This window comes from Ambystoma mexicanum, chromosome 8, assembly GCF_040938575.1.
Source record: "Ambystoma mexicanum isolate Mex_15411 chromosome 8, UKY_AmexF1_1, whole genome shotgun sequence".
Classification (NCBI taxonomy): domain Eukaryota; kingdom Metazoa; phylum Chordata; class Amphibia; order Caudata; family Ambystomatidae; genus Ambystoma; species Ambystoma mexicanum.
Genome location: NC_090929.1, coordinates 1,160,276,501 through 1,160,288,787, shown reverse-complemented (window position 1 = coordinate 1,160,288,787; position 12,287 = coordinate 1,160,276,501). Strand labels below are relative to the sequence as shown.

General features: G+C 50.2%; 1 protein-coding gene across 1 annotated transcript in view; it reads left to right on the top strand.

The window, feature by feature from the left end:
• Positions 1-12,287, top strand: part of UBE2D1 (ubiquitin conjugating enzyme E2 D1) — a 370,982-nt gene that overhangs the window by 98,828 nt on the left and 259,867 nt on the right. The gene's annotated exons all lie outside the window — the stretch shown is intronic.

The following is a 12,287-nucleotide window of genomic DNA, read 5'->3' as shown; positions in this document are numbered from 1 at the left end:
TTCCGGGTTCGTCGTTGGTACTCCATCTTTTCGCCAATCCGCTGTCCTGGTTGTTCAGTTCATCAACCAGTTTGGTAGATTGGCTAGAAAAATTCCTCGGCTACACTACGAGGGCAAGAGCGCGTCTGACATATTCAGAAGCCTTTTATAATGGATGCCAACGACTCCTTGGCAGCTATCATACAAATGGTGGCTGAATTGCATACTGAAATGGCCAACGTTCACGCTGCCACCGAAAGACGCATGAATGAGCTGCAGGCAGGTATCCAGTCTACTGGTGCGGGGGCGTCCTCCCCCGCGGTTGCATCTGGGTCTGGATTACCTCCTGCCAGTCATGATTCCGGACCCGTGTACATGACCGCTCAGTTTCCCCTGGCTCCGCCAGAGCGGTTTACAGGGGACCCCAAGACATACCAAACCTTCTTAAATCAGTGTAGGTTGCACTTTCTGTGCAGGCCGGCCTCATTTCTGGATTCTACCACAAAGGCGGCCTTTTTGTTGTCGCACTTGGGTGGCACGGCAGCGGCATGGGCTAACCCGCTACTAGAAGAAGGTAGCCATCTCTTGTATAATTGTGACGCATTGATTGATGCTATGAGTCGGGTTTTTGATACGTGGTATGCCACACAAGCTACCGACTTGCAGTTGCTGGGGTTACAGCATGGAAACACCCCTCTTTTGGCATATTTGGCCAGGTTTAACCAGTTGGTTGCCAAAACTAATTGGTCAGAGGAAAATAAAACATCCTTGTTCTATAAAGGGTTGTCTGATTCCCTCAAGGATACTCTGTCCACGGTACCTGTGATCCCTACTGCCTTTCTTGAGTTGCTCGATCTAGTATTACAAATTGATTCTAGACAAGCAGAGAGAAAGGGGGAAAGGAGACCACCTCCTCCACTTATGAATACCGCTTCAATACCCGTAGCTGGACCCTCAGAACCTATGCAAATAGGAGCATTGAGAGGTCCTTTGTCAGCTGAATTCAGGGAACAAAGGACAAAGAATGGTCTTTGTTTCTATTGTGGATCATCAGAACATTTATTGCGCTCATGTCCAAAGAAGCCTGTCAAGAAACAGGGAAACGCGAAAGCCTGGCAATAAAAGGGGTACAGTTGCCGGGTGGTTTTTGTAGTGACCCCATCATGTCTACTCCTTACTGTTTATCCGTTACCCTTGCTTCCGCCTCTCTTGGTAAGCGGGTGGTTCCAGTTGTTTTGGATTCCGGTGCCACAGGCAATTATATTGATACTGCTTATGCCCGGGAGTTGGGCATACAGGTTGTTCCCAAAGACTGGCCAGAGGTTGTGAATGCGGTTGACGGCTCATCCCTTGTTTCTGGTCCGGTGATTGAACGTACTTCAGAATTGGTCATGAGGACGGAATGCGGTCACACAGAAAAAAATCACTTTTGATCTCATTTCTGCCCCGCAGTTAAAAGTAATCCTTGGGCTTCCATGGTTGAAACTACACAACCCGGTGGTGGATTGGCACTCTGGGGAAGTGAGTTTCTTTTCGGACCATTGTGATCGGTTCTGCTTGACACCAGGTCAGAAATCCTCCAGCCCTAGCTATGCATTTATGAATTCAGCCTCCACTATCGGGGCTGTTAACACTCAATTACCTCCGGAGTATCAGGATGTGTTTGACGCAGGTGGGTCAGAAATTCTCCCTCCTCACAGGCCATATGATTGTCCGATAGAACTGGTTCCTGGGGCCAAGATACCATCAGGCCGGATTTATTCATTAACACCTAAAGAAGACAACATTCTTAAGGAATATATTGACAAATCCTTAAAGTCGGGCTTCATTCGGCCTTCACGTTCTCCTGCAGCTTCCCCTTTGTTCTTTGTCCCGAAGAAGGAGGGGGACCTTCACCCTTGCATTGATTATCGGGCCTTGAATGCTGTTATAGTCAGGAATCAATATCCGATTCCCCTAATATCGGTTTTGCTCGATCAACTCGGCTCGGCCAAGATGTTCACTAAACTGGATTTACATGGGGCGTACAACCTGGTACGCATAAGTGATGGGGATGAATGGAAGACGGCTTTTAAGACTAAGTACGGTCTGTATGAATACACTGTAATGCCGTTTGGTCTAAGTAATGCCTCGGCCACTTTCCAGTATTTTATTAATGAAGTATTTCATGATATGCTGGATCAGTATTTGATCGTTTACCTGGATGACATCCTGATTTATTCTCCCACCTACGACACTCATGTTGTTCATGTTAGCAGGGTTCTACAACGTCTATGTGACAACCGTCTTTATGCTAAACTGGAGAAGTGCATGTTCCATGTGCAAGAGGTGGAATTCCTAGGTTATAACATCACCAACAAAGGAGTTCAAATGAGCAGATCCAAGGTCTCTGCCATTTTGGATTGGCCGGTTCCCAACAATCTGAAGGCGTTGCAATCTTTCCTGGGATTCGCAAATTTTTATAGGTGATTTTTCCAGGACTTTTCAGCCATTGTGTGTTCACTTACGGCCTTGACGAGTTCTAAAACTTCCTTTCACTGGAATCAGGAAGCACAACATGCCTTTGACTGTCTGAAATCTGCTTTCACCTCAGCACCAGTATTCCAACATCCCGATCCGACCCAACCATTCATTGTAGAGGCAGATGCATCAGATGTTGCTTTGGGTGCTATCGTTTCTCAACATTGCCCGGATGATACTGGTCTACATCCAGTAGCCTTTCATTCAAGGAAGCTTACGCCTTATGAAAGGAATTATACGATCACAGAGCGTGAATTGTTGGCTATCCGGGACGCATTTTTGGTATGGAGGCATAATTTGTTGGGTTCCCAATTACCAGTTCAGGTATTCACCGATCATAGAAATCTATTGGCTCTTCAATCAGTTAAATGCACAACTGCTGTCATGCACGTTGGCATGAATTCTTTTCGATGTTTGATTTTACTATTTCCTATCGCCCTGGTTCGCAGAATTCTAAGGCGGATGCTCTCTCTCGTCTTCATGGACCCGCAGAATCCTCTCACATCGCCGGTGCACCTGTGTTACCCACCCATGTGGTGTGTGGATGCTCCTTGCGTCCGTCACTTAAGTGCAGGCTTCAGGAGTGGCTTCGAACCGATCCACCAGAAGTGGCCGAATACGGTTTGGAAATAGTGCATTCATTGCCCTATAGTCAGGGTAAGATATTTTTGCCGAATCTGGAAACTCGACGCACTGCCATACAATGGTGTCATGATTCCTCGTTGGCTGCACATCCCGGTATCAGGAAGACTGCGGATCTATTGGAAAGGTGGTGTTGGTGGCCGTCTCTGCTTCAGGACGTTACTGAGTTTATTGCCACGTGTTCTATTTGCGCTCAGTGCAAATCCTCACATAGCAAACCGGTTGGTCACTCACAACCGATGCCTCTTCCAGATCGGCTTTGGTTGTTCATTTCCATGGATTTTGTGGTGGAACTACCTCTGGTGGAAGGTTTTGACACGATTTGGGTGGTCATTGATTACTTCACGAAGGTGGCAGTATTTGTACCTTGTCAGGGGATCCCGGCAGCTCCCAAACTGGCGGATCTGTTTTTACGGAACATATTCAGGTTCTTTGGTCTACCTTCTCTTATAATCTCTGACTGTAGTCCTCAATTCACCTCACGCTTCTGGAGGGCCTTGACTGCCGCCTTGGGTATTGAGGCTCGGTTTTCTAGTGCTTATCATCCTCAGTCGGATGGTCAGACTGAGCGCCTGAATGCCACTATGGAACAGTACATAAGATGTCTCATTTTTCAGCGCCAGGAAGATTGGGTTTCTGTTTTGTCATTGGCTGAATTTGCCTATAACAATTCCCTTCACACAGCAACGCAGGTTTCTCCTTTTTTTGCCCTTTATGGTCAGCATCCGCGTTCCTTGCCTCTTGTTCCAGACCTGCCGATACATAATCCTGCTGCCCTTGCCTGTGTTAGGGACATCTCCGACACTCATGTCAATGTGAAACGGCATCTGATGGTTGCTCAAAAAAGGGCCAAGGTGTATGCGGACCGACATCGTTCCCCTGCTCCTGTCTATCAACCAGGCATGAGAGTGTGGTTGTCTACATGTAATTTGCGCTTGCCGGGTCGGAAGACTTTGTTCCCACGCTTCATTGGTCCTTATGCCATATCGCATGTCATTAACCCGGCTGTAGTGCGTTTGGTTCTTCCGCAGTCATGGAAACTTCATCCAGTGTTTCACGTGTCTCTGATTAAACCATGCCATCCCGCTACCCGGCTACCGTCTCATCCCCCGCCTGTCAGGGTACGGGGTGCAGTGGAGTACGAGGTATCAGCGATCTTGGATACCAAGGTGCGGAATGGAAAGAGGCTCTATATGTTGACTGGAAGGGTTATGGTCCAGAGGATCGTACCTGGGAACCGGCGGAGAACGTTCATGCCCCAGTGTTGTTGTCTCGTTTTTGGAAGGCTCGGAGGGTAGGAGCATCTTTGGGGAAGGAAACTGTCAGGTATTGGTAAAATTCAACTGTGTTGGGCCGCAATAAGGATAAAGCTGTTACTAAACGTGGGTGTACTGACTCTCGTGTATGCAAAGGATCTGTGGTTACTGTTCCTTTAAGACTTCGGCTGCCGGGAGCTTGGAGGTTGGCATGGAAACGTTGGCGTCCTGCCGGTACTTCCTGGTTTCGCCTAGCACGCTGAGGCGCGTTGCCCACATCATGTGACTGCTTATTTAAGCCCCGCCCTTACATCATACCGGCGCTTCTGAATCTTGTATTCTGACGGCGTTGCCTTTGTCCCTAATATTCTTGCTTCTGTCCCGTGTTTCCCCTGTTTCTTTGGCTCTCCCATTGTTGACCTGGACTGCTCTACGGCTTGCTTTTGGAATCCCGGTCATTCTGTTGATCTTTCTGGCTCTGTCGACCACGGACCTCTATTGGAATTGCCTTGCCTTGCCCCTTTTACTTTTGTTGCCCGCATTGCTGCTCGACCACAGACCTCTATTGGAATTGCCTTGCCTTGCCCCTTGTACTTTTGCTGCTCGCATTGCTGCTCGACCACGGAACGTTTTGGATTGCTAAATCACTCGCCCTGTTTACAGCGGAACTCTCACGAACCTCCGGCTCTGCCGTTGCACGCATCCTTTCTTGGACTCTGCTGCCTGTTTTGGAATACTTCATGACTTTGGATTGCTAGAGTGTTCTTGCACACTCCGGTACACGGACTAGAGACTGCCTTGGTGTACCATTTAGGCGTCCACGTGCCGTCGGGTTAGGTTTGTGGATTTTGGACCTTTTAAGAACCTTTTGGATTTTCTCTTGTTCTTCCTGTTATTTCATCTGGTGTACACTGTTTGTGTCTGGACTGCCTCAAAGTTACTTACCCGGTTTCTACAGCCTTCCGGTGTCTCGCGATACTGAACAGGTTAGTGATTGGTTTTGTTCTTGTTAATCAAGTACTGCTACGAATTGCATTGTTCTTATCATTGCTCTTCTTGCAGTTGCCTTGGGTCTTCACCTGTGCTCCTGGGATACATCTTGTCGCAGTATCCTGTTCCCTGTTGTTCCGGGTTCGTCGTTGGTACTCCATCTTTTCGCCAATCCGCTGTTCTGGTTGTTCAGTCCAGTTTGGTAGATTGGCTAGAAGAATTCCTCGGCTACACTACGAGGGCAAGAGCGCGTCTGACACCTGCATTGTGTGAGTCGGAAATAGCGAGGGCCCTCCCACGTAACTGACCAAGGCGGGAGGAGCAGCAGTGGCCGGGGTATCATCCTTTGCTCCAAGAACAAAGAAATGCCAGAGTGATCAACACAGCCGGGGTGTTGCGGAAGACCCGTCTGTGTTGAAGTCAAGGCTGCAAGTGGCAACATTGTATAACGAGTGCTAGAACAAACATTGTTAAACGCGTGTGATGAAAGACGAGAGTAAAGCTAAACTGCTGATGAATGTTTGAACTTGAGAAGGAAAGATACAATACCGTTGACAGAGTGGTTCTGCACCGTGAATGTGCTCAATCGAAGGTCTCTGTAAGGTATCCCACCAAAAGGAACGAAAGTAGAAGATTGATAAGAACAATTGTGTGAAGTGAATCGGAGTGGTCCTACGACAGTTTAAGCACATTCGAAAATCTACGATTTTGATATTAAGGGGATCCAAGCCTGAACAAGGGAGATCCATATCAAGGGGATCTGAGCACAAACGAGGGAGATCCATATTAAGAAGATCAGAGCCCCCGAATGAGGGAGATCCATATCAAGAAGGTCAGAGCCCGAACGAGGGAGACCAAGTGTGAATATTGTGATAAAAAGGGGGTCTCAGCCTGAAGGAGGGAGACCAATGATAAACATTGAAAGCGAGAACTTGTGCATGTGAAAATCCTGATAAGAAGCGAACTTTGAGACTTGGTTGTTACGACAGACCCTCTGCAGTAAGCGACTGTTATTGGAAAAGAGTCTCTGGCAGAAGGCCCTGATGTCTGTGCTTTGAACCATATCCTCGTGGCTGAGAAGCCAGAGTGTGTGCGAAGCTCGAACGTACCGCCTTGCCCCATGCTGAAAACGTGGAGAAGGGAAGCCAACTGCACAACCGTCCTGACATAATATGTCTTGAACACTTTTCTTTTTGCATACACCATTGTCCTACACCCTTTTTTTTATATTGCATTTTATTGAATTTAAACAACAACACAATCAACGAAAACTACAAGAAAAACAAAATCAAAACATACGCATTCAAGGAATGAATCAATAAGTGAGGGCACGATAAGAGTCAAATGATCTCCATTTGTCGCCCTTTCCATCTACAGTTCAGTCTAGTGTCTTAGGGCATCATGAGGTTACTGGGATTCTCTCTCCTCCCATTTGTCCCAAATCTTAGAAGCTTTGGTCGGGCAGCCTCTTGCTTTATAAACCCTGCTCTCTAACATTGCAAGCGTGTCCATATCATCTGCCCATTGTTCCAGTGTCGGGGACTCTGGTGCTCCCCATTTTTGTGCAATGTTCCGCTTCATCAGTCCTGCGGCCGTAGATAGGAGCAATCCTTCCCATTTACCAGTAGTGCTCTCATCGGAAGAGCCCAACAGCAATACCTTCGGGTCCATTGTTATATTGCGGCCTAGCACCCTGGATAGTTCATTGTAGTATTTCCCTCAGAAAGTCTGGATCCGCGGACATTCCCAGAGGATGTGTATGAATGTACCGACCTCCCCCCCACAACGGAGGCAGTTCAGGTTTGGGGCACGTTTCCAGCCATGCATCATGGTTCTTGGGTAATATATTCTGTGAAGGATTTTAAGTTGGACCAAGCGGAGTCTGGAGGAGATAGCAATCTCCCTGGGATGCATTAGGATTTGGATCCAGTCCTCCGGGTCTATGGCTCCCACATCGTCCTCCCATTGGGATTTAAGACGAGGAAGTTCCGGAGTAGCAAAGGAGGACATGGCATTATATAGTATAGAAGTGACTCTAGTAGGGATATGCGCTGGGAGTATATTGCGTTCTATGAGTGTGTACTCGGGAATAGCGGGGTCCAACTGGATATGTGTTCGTAGAGCGTGAGTCAGTTGAGTATGGTGATAGCGTTCGGTCGCTGGAAGGTGGAATTTCTGCTGCAATGCTACAAAGGAGGCGATTTCCCCATCTATCAAGACATCCCCAATCCGTGTGATTCCGGCCTCCACCCATTTGGGCCATGGTCTGAGTTTCCCCAGTTCGGCCAGGTTACTATTGTGCCACAGGGGTTTTGCCGTGGTGATCTTGTCTTTCCATCCCACATAGGCGTGGGCCCGTCTCCAGACCCTTGAGACGTGTTGCCGTTGTTTGGGGTAGGGGTCTGTGGAGAGGCTGGTAGAGCAGGGGTGATGGGTCAGTGTTGTGGATGGCTGCAATTTCTGCCTTTATGTGTGGGAGTTCCCTATCCCCATGCAATAGGTCGTTAACCACCGCCAGTTGGGAGGCCCAGTAGTAAGCTCGGAGACAGGGGATGCCGATACCCCCCCTCCCAAACCGATCTCTGGAGTGTAGCCAGTGCAATACGGGGCTGTCCCCCTCCCCATATGAGGTCTCTAAGGAGGGAGTCAAGGCGGTCAAATTCGACGTCCTGAATCTCCAGTGGTGCATTTTGTAATACATAGAGGAATCTGGGCAGGGTGATCATCTTAAAGAGGGCGGCTCTGCCCATTAGTGTCAGGGGGAGAAGCCTCCAGTGGCAGACATCATCTTTAAAACGGTCCATGATCGGCTGGAGGTTATGGGCTGCGTAGCGCGCCAGGTCCTCCGATATCCAAATCCCAAGATACCGGAAGCCGCTTGGTTCCACCTTGTATGGGCATTCCTGGGGGACGGCCAGTGTACCGCCCTTTACCGGGAACAGGATAGATTTGTCCCAGTTGATTCTCAGCTCACTAAATTCTCTGTATCGGATGAGCATTTGCGTTACTATGGGGCAGGTTCGTATCGGGTCACCCAAGTATATCAAGAGGTCGTCCGCGTACAGAGACGCCCTGTCTTCGTGCCCCTCCGGCCACCTGAATCCCAACCAGTCCTTGCTCTGGCGGAGCCACAGGGCAAGTGTCTCTATCGCGAGGGCGAAGAGAAGGGGGGCAGGGGGCATCCCTGCCGTGTGCCCTTGCCCAGGGGGAAAAGTTCAGAGGGCCACCCTTTTACCTTCACCTCTGCTTGCGGGTCTGTGTAGAGAAGTTGTACCCATCCCAGGAAGTTGTCCCCAAATCCCATTCTTCGCATAGTTTCCCAGAGGATGTCCCAGCGAACCGAGTCGAACGCCTTTTCAAAATCTATGGCAAGTAGTGCAAGCGGTTTGTCTATGATAGGGGCCCTTTCCAGCAATAGGTGGAGGTGCCGCGAGTTCATACGTGTCGATTTATGTGGCATAAACCCACATTGGTCCGGGTGGACCAGGGAGGTAATTATCGCTTGCAATCGGTTGGCCAGGATCTTGGCAAGGATTTTGGTTTTGCTATTGAGTAATGAGATAGGCCTATAGGAGGCACATTGCTCGGTGGTTTACCTGGTTTGGGAATAACGACTTTCGTGGCTTTACGCAGATCCGGCGGGAGAGCGCCCTGGTCGCGGGCCCCGAGAAACATTTTGTGAAGGTATGGTGCCAGTTTCTCCCCACCCAATTTCTTCCAGGTCTCGACCGGGAACCCGTTGGGGCCTGGTGTTTTCCCCAACTGCAATTGAGCTACAGCCTCAGCGATCTCCGCTTCAGTGAGAGCCGAGTCCAGTTGTGCCCTCTGTTGTTCCGATAGGAATGGCAGAATGATATTATCTAGTAGGGAAGGATCCAGAGGGGACACTGGGGCGGCGTACAAAGTAGCATAGAAGTCAGCAAAAGCCTGTCCTATATCCCTGTCTGAGTGGCATTTCCCATTCTGCGGGGTTATGATCTCTCTAACGTGGCGTTGACCCTCATCTCTTCTCTCGAGCCAGGCCAACATTTTCCCAGCTTTGTCCCCGTGTTCATATACCCTTGCCCTGGAGTCTTGGTGGGCTTGCCTGGCGTTTTCTAATTCGATGTGTCAAAGGCGTTCTCTAGCACCCTTAAGGGATCTGAGAGACTCCGAGCTTGGGTCACGAACATATTTGGCTTCCCAGTCGCCCACATCAGTTTCCGCCTCCAGCAGCTTCCGAAGTCGCTCCCTTTTGTTACCCGCTACCCAGGAAATTGCCTCCCCCCTCAATACCATTTTGTATGCTTCCCATATCGTGACTGGGTCATCGACCGTAGGGGTATTAATTTCAAAATATTCATTAGTTACTTCCGTGAGGTGGTCAACAAGATCAGGGAAGCCAAGATAGTAGCTATTCAGCCTCCATGATCGGGGTGGGGTTTCACTTTGGATGCGCAGTACCACCATGAGGGTGAGTGGTCTGAGATGCCTCGGTAGAGTAGGTCTGCAGCGGTCGCCCTGTGTATATCGGTGTTTGGGAGGAAGAGGTAGTCTTGTCTGGACATGGACCTGTGTGCTCCCGAGTGGAACGAGTAGGCCTCGTCCATAGGGTGGAGATGCCTCCACACATCCCGAAGGCCCAGGGCCGACGCAAATTTTGCTAGTTTGGTGGGAGTGTTCGGGTTACGGTGCCTGATGTGAGTGCGATCTTTTATATTACACATGACGTCATTAAAATCGCCCCCCAAAATCCACTCATCAGGTTGGTGTTTTGCCATAAGGGTGACCAACTCCTCCAGGAATTCCTCTCCCAGTCCTGGCGGGGAGTACACTGACGCAATGGCCAGTGTTCCTTGTCCCAGTGTTCCTATAACCACCACATAGCGACCCCTAGGGTCTTGTTCAACTATTAGCGATGTGAATGAGACGCGTTTATGTATCAGGATAAGAGTCCCTCTGGATCCCATAGTGTATCCCGCATGTAGGGCCAGTCGGTAGTTGGTTCTACGAAAGAAAGTGCAGCTGGTCCCAGCTAAGTGTGTCTCATTTATCAGGGCGACGTCGGGAGAATGTCTGTTCAAGAACTGCAGAACAAGACGTCGCTTAATTCCGGACCCCAGCCCGTTCACGTTCCATGTAATTATTTTGAGAGACCTGGGGTGCTCAGGGGTTGATGCGCGGGTCAGTGTGGTCGCCATTTATTGTGTACGCAGACATTATGGGTTGTTTCATGGAGTTGCAATATGTTGGGTGTGTTGGGTGGCGTGATTCATTAATTTCGTGAATGCCTAATAAACGTGTATTAATACTATAACAAAAACAACATAAACTCACCCATCCCCCCTCCCTATACTCCACCCCAATACGAAGTACCTGTTGCCCGAACATCGTTGGCACTCGGAACTAGAGTGTCAGCTCAAACTTGGGGTCCTGGCTGGCAGGCGAACAGAGGGGGTCCCCTCTGGTCCGCAGCTCCTACCGCCTTTGAGCATTGCTTAGTTCTTAGGGTCCACTTATGAGGTCGGCCTCTCTTCGGTTCGATATTCCATCGCTTCCTAGTGTTCGTTGGTTTCCATCGCTTTAATTGGTGGGATTTGCCGCTGGTTCCAGGATCGCTGGTTCCTGGGACTCCGGGTGCCCCCCGGGAGGGGGGCGATCCGCCCCAGGCCGGGGTCTCCTTTCCCGATCAGTCGGTCTTGCCGTCCAGTCCCCTTCAATGTGCATTTCCGCCCATCTCCAGGCCTCCTTCGGATCCGTGAAGTGAACTGTGGTTCCCTTGTGGTGGATCTTGAGTTGGGCCGGAAACAGCAGTCCGTATCTTACTTTCATGTGGAATAGTTGCCTCTTCAGCGGTTCAAACGACTGTCTTGCCCTCCGCACCTCCCGGGTGTAGTCAGGGAAAAAGGCGATTCGGGAGCCGTTATGGGTGATTGTACCCTTAGAGCGAGCCATTTGAAGGAGTGCATCTCTGTCCCGATAGTTAAGGAATCTGCTATGATCGTTCTGGGTGGTGCGCCTGGTATAGGCCTGTCCGATGGCATTCTGTGAGCTCTCTCCACCGAGAAGAACTTAGAGAAGGGGTGAGGCGCATAGATGTCCGCCAACCATTGTTCTAGGAAGAGCTCCAGAGCTCCATACTGGGCCCTTCCTCCCCCTCTGGGAGGCCGAGGATGCGTATATTGTTGCGGCACGATCTTCCTTCCCCCTCATCCACATGGGCCTCTAACATTTTCAGACGATTTAGTGTCTGGGAGAGTTGTTGATTAATGCCTCTAATGTTATCTTCAGTCTCCGAGATGCGCAGTTCCGCCTCCTCCATACGAGCGGAGAGTTTCTGCAAGTCGTGGCGCAGAAAGGAGACATCCGCCACTATACTGTCAATTTTCATCTCCATCGAGGAGCGGGAGCTGGCAATGGTGGCCATCACGTCTCTCATGGAGAGGGCAGTCTCGTCCTCGGGGGGGGGGGGAGTGTCTGTGGTGTGTGAGACTGCGAGGCCTGGGCCTGTGCCAACGCAAATTGGTCCATCTTGCTTTGCGTAGAGGCTTTTTTCAATTTGTCTTTGCCCATCCTTGGAGAGAGGCAGTTTCGCGGGGTTGTGTGCGCCCGGGAGGGACCGAGGCTTGCTGTGGATCGGGTAGGACAGCGTGTGCGACGGCAGTCCCGGTCAGGTGAGTTTTTCAGCCGAAGTCTCTCGCAAGTGTGGCTCGGAGAGGGGCTTCCACCTCGGGTTTACCAATGCATGGGTTTGGGCTGGTGACTGGGGCCACTCACCGGCCTCGCTGGATGTCACAGTAAGAGAGTCTTCCCGGCTCGGCCGTCGAGCTCCTCGTGGGCCAGAGATGGTCCGGTGTTTTCCGTCAAGTCTGCTTGCAGTACCGTCGCTCCCCGCAGCCCGACAGGCCCTGAATTGCATCA